The sequence below is a fragment of the Pinus tabuliformis genome, chromosome 2_1 (assembly GCF_031772625.1).
Source record: "Pinus tabuliformis cultivar Carrire ecotype Pingquan chromosome 2_1, CPIR1, whole genome shotgun sequence".
In the NCBI taxonomy this organism is placed as follows: domain Eukaryota; kingdom Viridiplantae; phylum Streptophyta; class Pinopsida; order Pinales; family Pinaceae; genus Pinus; species Pinus tabuliformis.
This window is the reverse complement of record NC_142299.1, coordinates 436,269,649-436,279,148: the sequence shown is the minus strand read 5'-3', so window position 1 is coordinate 436,279,148 and position 9,500 is coordinate 436,269,649. Positions and strand designations below refer to the sequence as shown.

The window sequence follows — 9,500 nt, the reverse complement described above, 5'->3', positions numbered from 1 at the left end:
GCCACATGGATATTACAGATGGAGCAATTCTTCGATCTCAATAATGTGCAAAACACACAAAAGGTACGTATGGAAACTTTATATTTGGAACCAAATCAGTTTGTATGGTATCAATGGCTTTGTTCTCGTAAACAATTTATCACTTGGGCAATTTTTACGGAAGAATTGATAGCACATTATGAGGATACAAAAAGCAACACTTTTTTTAGCCAATTGATAAGTCTCAAACAAAAGGGTTCAATAATGGAGCACATTGAGGAGTTCCAAAAATTGAACATAAGGGTAAAAGATATTCCAGAGGAGCATAGGATTGATGTGTTCATAGGGTCTTTAAAGGATAATATCCAACATGATGTGCGCCTTTGGGAACCTGATTCATTAGAGAAGGCATTCAGGTTAGCAAGAAAAATGGAAAGCAAAATTATGGCAACTAGGAAGCATACCATTCACAACTATAAAGACGGAAGTGTTGTTGCCCATAGTCTTCCACAACCTACAAGGTTGACACCACAACAATTGGAAGAAAAAAGAGCAAAAGGGCTTTGTTACAATTGTGATAGCAAATACACAAAAGGTCATAAGTGTGCTGAGAAGAAATTATTCTACATAGATTGTGAAGAGGAAGAAGAAAAGGAGCAAGAAAGGTCAAAAGAAGAGGATATATTTCAGGAACAAAGCCTAGATGAAGAACAAATAAATCCGACCATATCTTGTAATGCATTGGCGGGAATTACCACTCCTCAAACCATCAAGATAGAAGGACAAATCAAGAAGAAAAAGGTAATAGTGTTGATTGATTCAGGAAGCACCCACAATTTTATTCATTGTAGGGTAGCAAAAGAATTGAATTGCTTCCTATATCCAGCACCAGAGTGTCAAGTGATGATTGCAAATGGAGGAACAATAAATTGCTCTGGAAAGTGCCATAATATCAAGCTATCCATGGGAGAATATGTATTGACTAGCCCAATGCTTTCCATTCCAATGGGAGGTGCTGATGTTGTACTAGGAGTCCAATGGCTACAATCCTTGGGTACAATAGCTTTTAATTTTCAAGAACTTTTCATCAAATTTTCTACGAAAGGAAAGGAAGTTGAATTAAGGGGTATTGCAGGGAAACCAGGAAAGATAATCAGCTCTAATGGTATGACAAAGCTTCTAAAAAAGGAGCAAAGAGGTGTAATTGCACAATTATGTTCGCTAGATGTTTCCACATTGGAATCATCTATTTCTCCAGATCTCCAAAAAGTCTTGGACAATCATTCCAAGGTATTTGAGACTCCCAAGGGTCTCCCACCTATGCGTGATCATGATCATGCTATTCATCTGATTCCAGGAAGTGTTCCTCCAAACATCAGGCCGTACAGATATCCCTATGTCCAAAAAAGTGAAATTGAACGTATGGTTGCAGAAATGCTAGAGGCTGGTATAATTCAACCGAGTCAAAGTTCTTTCTCAGCTCCAGTAGTATTGGTGCACAAGAAGGATGGATCATGGCGCATGTGTCCCGATTATAGGGAGCTCAACAAGCTCACTATTAAAGATAAGTTCCCCATTCCTGTTATTGATGAATTACTGGATGAATTGCATGGATCAATTTACTTCACCAAGTTGGATCTTCGTTCGGGATATCATCAAATCAGAATGAAGATTGAAGACATTCTGAAAACGGCATTTAGAACTCATGAGGGTCATTATGAATTTTTGGTCATGCCTTTTGGCCTTACCAATGCACCTTCAACATTTCAAGGTTTGATGAATTCAATTTTCAAACCATTCCTTAGAAAATTTGTGTTAGTATTTTTTGATGATATACTAATCTACAACAAGTCTTGGAAGGATCATGTTGAACATGTTGACAGGGTGCTACAACTATTGGAGGAGAAACAATTATATGCAAAAAGATCCAAATGTTTCTTTGGAGTCCAGGAGGTGGAATATTTGGGTCATATTGTATCTCATGAAGGAGTTAAGGTAGACCCTAGCAAAATTAAAGCCATTAAGGAATGGAAAATCCCCACATCCATAAAGCATCTGCGAGGATTTCTTGGGTTGACAGGGTATTATCGCAAGTTTGTTAAGAATTATGGGAGAATAGCAGCACCTCTAACAACATTATTGAAGAAAGATTCATTTTCATGGACTCTGGAAGCAACAAAGGCCTTTGAACATCTTAAAGAGGCAATGTGCCAAGCACCGGTCTTAGCTACACCGGACTTCACAAAAACCTTTATTGTGGAATGTGATGCTTCAGGAAATGGAATTGGTGCTGTTCTAATGCAAGATGAAAGACCCATTGCTTTTGAAAGTCGTCCAATCAAGGGAAAGTTTTTAAGCAAAGCTATTTATGAGAAGGAAATGTTGGCAATACTCCATGCACTTAAGAAATGGCGACCCTACCTAATGGGAAGACACTTCAAGGTAAAAACGGATCATGATAGCCTTAAATACTTTTTAGAACAAAGATTATCCTCTGAAGAGCAACAAAAGTGGGTCACAAAGATGTTGGGTTATGACTTTGAAATCATCTACAAAAAAGGGAAGCAAAATGTGGTGGCAGATGCACTCTCAAGAAAGGATGAGGATGTGGAAGCATTGTTGTGTGCCATTTCTATTATCCAACCAGATTGGATAAACGAAGCAAGGGAGGAATGGAAGAATGACGAAGAAGTGTGGGCACTTATTCGAAAGCTACAACAAGATTCCAGTACTTCTGATACATTTAGCTGGAAAAATGATTCGTTATGGTACAAAGATCGCTTATACCTCTGTAAGAATTCCCAGCTAAAACAAAAGATTCTTATGGAATTGCACACTTCTCCCTTAGGAGGGCACTCAGGATTTTTAAAAACTTACCACAGGGTTAAGAAGGAATTTTTTTGGGATGGCCTTAAATCAGATATTCAAAAGTTTGTGGCGGAATGTTTGGTTTGCCAGCAAAATAAAGTTGAAACAATTAAGACACCGGGTCTATTACAACCTTTATCCATTCCAAGCCAACGTTGGGAGGAGGTTTCAATGGATTTTATCACAGGTTTACCCAAGTCTGAGGGAAAGAGTGTCATCATGGTGGTAGTTGACAGACTTACCAAGTATGCACACTTTTGTGCATTATCACATCCATTTAAAGCCAGTACAGTTTCTACTGCATTTATGGAAACAGTTCAAAAGCTACATGGAAACCCAAAGATTATTGTAAGTGACAGAGATCCCATTTTCACTGGAAATTTTTGGACAGAATTATTTTCTTGTCTTGGTACTCAGTTAGCTCATAGCTCATCTTATCATCCTCAATCTGATGGACAAACTGAGATAGTAAACAAATGTTTGGAAGGATATCTTCGTTGCTTTGTATCTGATAAACAGACACAATGGGTCAAATGGTTGCCTCTGGCTGAATGGTGGTATAACACTTCCTTCCATACAGCAACAAAAATGACCCCATTTATGGCACTTTATGGGTATCAACCACCATCCATCACATCATATTTAAGAGAAAATTCTAAGGTTCAGGCAGTGGAACATCACATCGAACATCAACAACAAGTCCTCCAACTCTTAAAGGATAACCTCGTGTTGGCACAAAATAGAATGAAACAACAGGCAGATCAACATCGCAGTGAAAGAAGTTTTGATGTAGGTGATTGGGTATTCCTACGGCTACAACCATATAAGCAAATGTCCCTAAAGCAAGCTAAGAAGGATAATAAATTATCACCAAAGTATTATGGTCCGTACAAGGTGTTGCAAAAGATTGGTACTATGGCATACAAATTGGAGCTTCCTGCAGCTTCTCGATTGCACCCAGTTTTCCATGTTTCATGTTTAAAGAAGGTTATAGGTGACAAGCTCCCAATTCAAACAATATTGCCAGAACTTGACGAGGAAGGAAAAATTATATTGGAACCGGAAGCAGTCACAGAAACAAGAACTCGACAGCTACGAAATCGATCAATTTCAGAGTATCTTATCAAGTGGAAGAACTTATCCACTGAAGATTCCACATGGGAGGATGAGAATTTTATGCAGAAGTATCCAGAACTACTCAAGCGTTGAGGACAACACTTTTTTGAAGGAGAGGGGCATGTTGGGTCCCTATAATACTAGTGATTACCCCATTAATATTGTAGTTATACCCCTTATTTATATTGTTGTGCCCCTATTACCCCCATATTGTTATTTCTGTGCCCCATAGAATCCCTCTATTGTTATTTTTGTGGCTTTATATTATTATTGTTAGGTCGGCTGGATTATATTGTGACTCCTTAGACTCCTATATATAGAAAGGAGGTTTTGTCATTTGTATCATCCAAGAATTGTTCATTTATGTAATGTAAAGGAGGTTGCCCCCTCGAAGAGGCTGAATTCTAAGGCGTTGATCTATCTTTTCTATCTTTTCTTGAGCTGGTTTCATAACAGTATTCAATTACACTACCTGCTAGATAATTTGTCTTGTGAAGTTGTATTTAGCTGCGCCACCAGACCTTTCCTCTACCAATCTTCACAGCCATGAGAAAAAAAGAAGTCAAAACACAATGTTCAGAAGGGCTGAGAAGCAAAACATGCATTAGGCATTTAGATATTATCCACAATATTCCAACTTTAAATTAATGACCAGGAGTTTTAATGGTGAATTTTGAAGTAATCTTGCCCGTCTAGAGAATATCTCATTGTGTAAACCATTTAATGAATTTTGAAGTAATCTGGCCCGTCTAGAGAATATCTCATTGTGTAAACCATTTAATCATTTAAAAAAACAAAAAATTTATAGTAAAATTCCAAATAATCTGGATATAAAATATAGAGATAAAGAATAACATGACCACATTTGTGCCAACTAATCCATTATAAAAAAATAAAAATAAAAAACAAGCACTTATTAAAAATTTGTATCTAAATCACTTACCTTGGCTCCATCGGGTAAAAGGGATCGCAAGACTTTGAAATGCGTATTAACCTCCTGTACTTGCCAATACATATTAATTCTGAGGACTTAGTTTCCTTGCTTGTCCAATAACATCGTGAATGCAAAGGAAAGGTTGTTATATATATATATATCTATATATATATATATATATATATATATATATATATATATATATATATATATAGTTGCAATAAACCGATACCCAGCTTAAAAAAATAATCCTTTACCATCTAAGCTCTGATTTCAGTGATAGTTTCAGTAGATATCTAATCATACAGCCATGCTACTCACTTATTCACAAGATGAGATGAAAAAACCACATATATTTGAATTTTATGGTTATGTTTTGATTGAGGATTTCTAAAATATTCTAAAATTTAATAGGCAAATAATACAATCATTGTACCATGTTATCAGTCACCGGATGAGATAAAAAACCACATATTTAAACTTTACAAGTCATAGGATGAGATAAAAAAACCACATATTTGAACTTTATTGTTATGTTTCGATTGAGGATTTCTAAAATATTCTGAAATTTGATAAATAAATATATACTTTTTTCCTTTCCTATCGGTTATCTTCCAAAATGCACGATAAAATTAAGTTCAGTTCTACAAGATTTTGGAGTTTTTCACCTCATTATCATCCAGCGTATAATCAAGGCTTTCGACTGGTCATAGCTGCAGCTTTTGTTCCATATTCACTTCGCTTTCCAGAAAGCCACCCTGCTACATTAAAATATGTATATATCAAGTGGGTGGCCTAAATTAAATGAGACCAGAACAGATTATGAGCTAACCCAAAAAAACAAGTACAGTGACTTCAGAGGAAATGCATTATTGAGATTATTCCAGCAAAATGTATATTCTTCTGATGCCAAAGAAGTTCCTAGCATTTTGACGAACTATTTTAAACCCTTTTTATCTTATATCCATATATATTTGAATTTATTTTCAACATATACTAAAATCATTGTCTACTATAGAAATTTGTCTGTATTGTCTATTTTCTTATCTTATACCCATATATATTTGGATTTATTTTCAACATATACTAAAATCACTGTCTACTACAAATATATGTCTGTATTATCTATTTTCTCTGAATTAAAAAAAAAAAAAACGGAAAAAACACCTTCATGCTCTTGCTACCAAGAAGTCGAGCAGGTAATTTGATTATATAATTAATATGGTTATATAATTTGATTATATAATTAATATGGTTATATAATCAATATTACCAGAGGCTTTCATGTAGCAAATATGTTATAACTCTGAGAATCTAATCTAGATAAAAAGAAGATGACAACAATCTATGTAAAAGAAAATGACAACAATTTGTCCCACTACTCCACCTACTTATCTCTAAAATTAATGTTGTCTTTTTGAAAAATATCTTAACATTATTTTTATGTTTCATGACGCAAACAAATATATGAAAAACATAATATATACCTCTTATCTGTGGATAGGAGAGCTTGCTGTGTCCGGGAGAAATACAGAAAGCTCATAGTCATCCTCCTTTTTTCCCACCTTTCAGACATTTCTCCTTGTGAAATTCACATTCATGGAGGAACCAGATGCCATGCACTATAAATGCTCATTTTTATCACAAGCACCTCGTTTTCTTTTAGAAACTAAGGAATACGACCCAACAGCCTGCTGGTCCTACTCAAACTTAATATCCTCCGCACTCAGAGGTAGAGGCAGCTTTTGAGGACGAGACGAAGCATCTGAAGCCATGGAGGAGTCCTCCTCATTGCCTGTAATGCTCAAAGCTGGATAATCATAAGTTGGGTATCCTTCAACATTCTCTACATACTGAAACTCTTTATTTTGGAGCTGCTCAGTATCAAACTGGCTGGTTACATTGTCATGTGCCCAACTATCTAGAGATTGCTCCAGATACATTGTCCATCCGGACTCAGAGATCTCACTGCCCATGCTAACCAGATCTTCTCTTTGTAAATGTTGGCACGAAGAACTAGAAATAGGTCTCAGCTCTCTAAGGGCAAGAGAGATTAACCGTCTCTGCAAAATGCGCTTACTTTGATCACTCGACATACTCCACATGTTTCCTAACTCATAACGCAATTTAAACTTGGAATGCATATGTGTACGGTATTAGGCCTGAAATGTGGACGCAGATCTACTATTACTGTATTATTTAACTTTATAAAAAAATTCCAGCATTTGACTTCATAAGTTTAACGACCAATCCCCAGTACCGACATCTAGCGGTGGAACCATCGTTAATTTCTTTCTCTGGTTACTTCAGAGTGCCCCAAATTAGTACAAATTTTATAAATAAATAAATAAATTTTTATAAAAAATCATATTTAATATATATATAGAATTCACTATAAATTTATATATATATATATATATATCTATATATATATATATATATTAATAAATAAACTATTGGTAGTATTCACAAATCAATGGTTGAGATTTATCTCCAAAGTAGTTATTCGCTTCTTATCTTTTTAATTAAATTGATTAGTAACAAAAAAATGTTATATGGACAAGTGTCATATCAAGTAGGTTATGGTATTTGGGCATGCGGTATTGATAAGTCATGGTATTGTAAGACAATCTATTTATAAATTAAGATTCTTTATGCTAAAGTGGAGCTAAATTTTTATGGTTTAAAATCATGTTTCATGTCTTTTTTAAGTATATATGTTCGACTTATATATATATATATATATATATATATATATATATATATATATATATATTTATCATTAATATTAATTTAAAATAAAATTATAATTTAGTTAGTTGCTATGATTTATTTTAATTTTAACAATGTAAAATGTAATATAAAGTAAGTGTTTTGATGTTTATTAATTTATATGGTTGTGCTAATCTAATTATCAATTATTATTAGGTGGTAGAAGGTAGGGATATAACTCACATAGAATATTCTAGAATATTCTTAGTAAGATACATGTTATTTTTGCACTTTGTAAATCTTGCAGTAAACACAAATGACGCGAAGGAGAAAAAAAAAATGAGACAATGAGAGACGAGACATCGCTGACGCGATACAAGTGAAACAAAAATAGGGAGGAGAAAAAAATGAGAGATAATGAGAGACGAGACATGGCTAACACGGATACAAGTGAAACAAAAATAGGAAATATAAACATATCAGTTATCACCTATATGTTTTGAGCTTTTATGTCATTTGAAATTATGTTGGGGTTAATTTCCACATCTTTCCAATCAACATCAATTCCCATTATATGGGAAATATGATGGTGGGATGGTATGTCGTTATGATTGTGAAACAAAAATAGGAAATATAAATTTATCAGTCATCACCTATATGTTTTGAGCTTTATGTCATTTGAAATTATGTTGGTGTTAATTTCCACATCTTTCCAATCAACATCAATTCCCATTATATGGGAAATATGATGGTGGGATGGTATGTCATTATGATGGCTCCCTCTCAGTATCAGTTATCACCTATATGTTTTGAGCTTTATGTCATTTGAAATTATGTTGGGGTTAATTTCCACGTCTTTCCAATCAACATAAATTCCCATTATATGGGAAATATGATGGTGGGATGGTATGTCATTATGATGGCTCCCTCTCAGTATAGTTGATTGTTGTAAAGTCTTGAATAGACTCCTTAATGGTATACACTGGAGTTTTGCTCACTACAAGTTTAGTGACTATAATTTAGTTAGTTGCTATGATTTATTTTAATTTTAACAATGTAAAATGTAATATAAAGTAAGTGTTTTGATGTTTATTAATTTATATGGTTGTGCTAATTTAATTATCAATTATTATTAGGTGGTAGAAGGTAGGGATATAACTCACATAGAATATTCTAGAATATTCTTAGTAAGATACATGTTATTTTTGCACTTTATAAATCCTACAGTAAACACAAATGACCCGAAGGAGAAAAAAAATGAGACAATGAGAGACGAGACATGGCTGACACGGATACAAGTGAAACAAAAATACGGAGGAGAAAAAAATGAGGGACAATGAGAGACGACACATGGCTGACGCGGATACAAGTGAAACAAAAATAGGAAATATAAACGTTTCAATTATCACCTATATGTTTTGAGCTTTTATGTCATTTGAAATTATGTTGGGGTTAATTTCCACATCTTTCCAATCAACATCAATTCCCATTATATGGGAAATATGATGGTGGGATGGTATGTCATTATGATTGTGAAACAAAAATAGGAAATATAAACGTATCAGTTATCACCTATATATTTTGAGCTTTATGTCATTTGAAATTATGTTGGGGTTAATTTCCACATCTTTCCAATCAACATCAATTCCCATTATATGGGAAATATGATTGTGGGATGGTATGTCGTTATGATGGCTCCCTCTCAGTATTAGTTATCACCTATATGTTTTGAGCTTTATGTCATTTGAAATTATGTTGGGGTTAATTTCCACATCTTTCCAATCAACATCAATTCCCATTATATGGGAAATATGATGGTGGGATGGTATGTCATTATGATGGCTCCCTCTGAGTATAGTTGGTTGTTGCAAAGTCTTGAATAGACTCCTTA

At 34.3% G+C, this 9,500-nt stretch overlaps 1 pseudogene; it reads right to left on the bottom strand.

The window, feature by feature from the left end:
• Window positions 1-4,539: 4,539 nt before the first annotated feature.
• Window positions 4,540-6,873, bottom strand: LOC149200776 (uncharacterized; annotated as a pseudogene).
• Window positions 6,874-9,500: the final 2,627 nt, after the last annotated feature.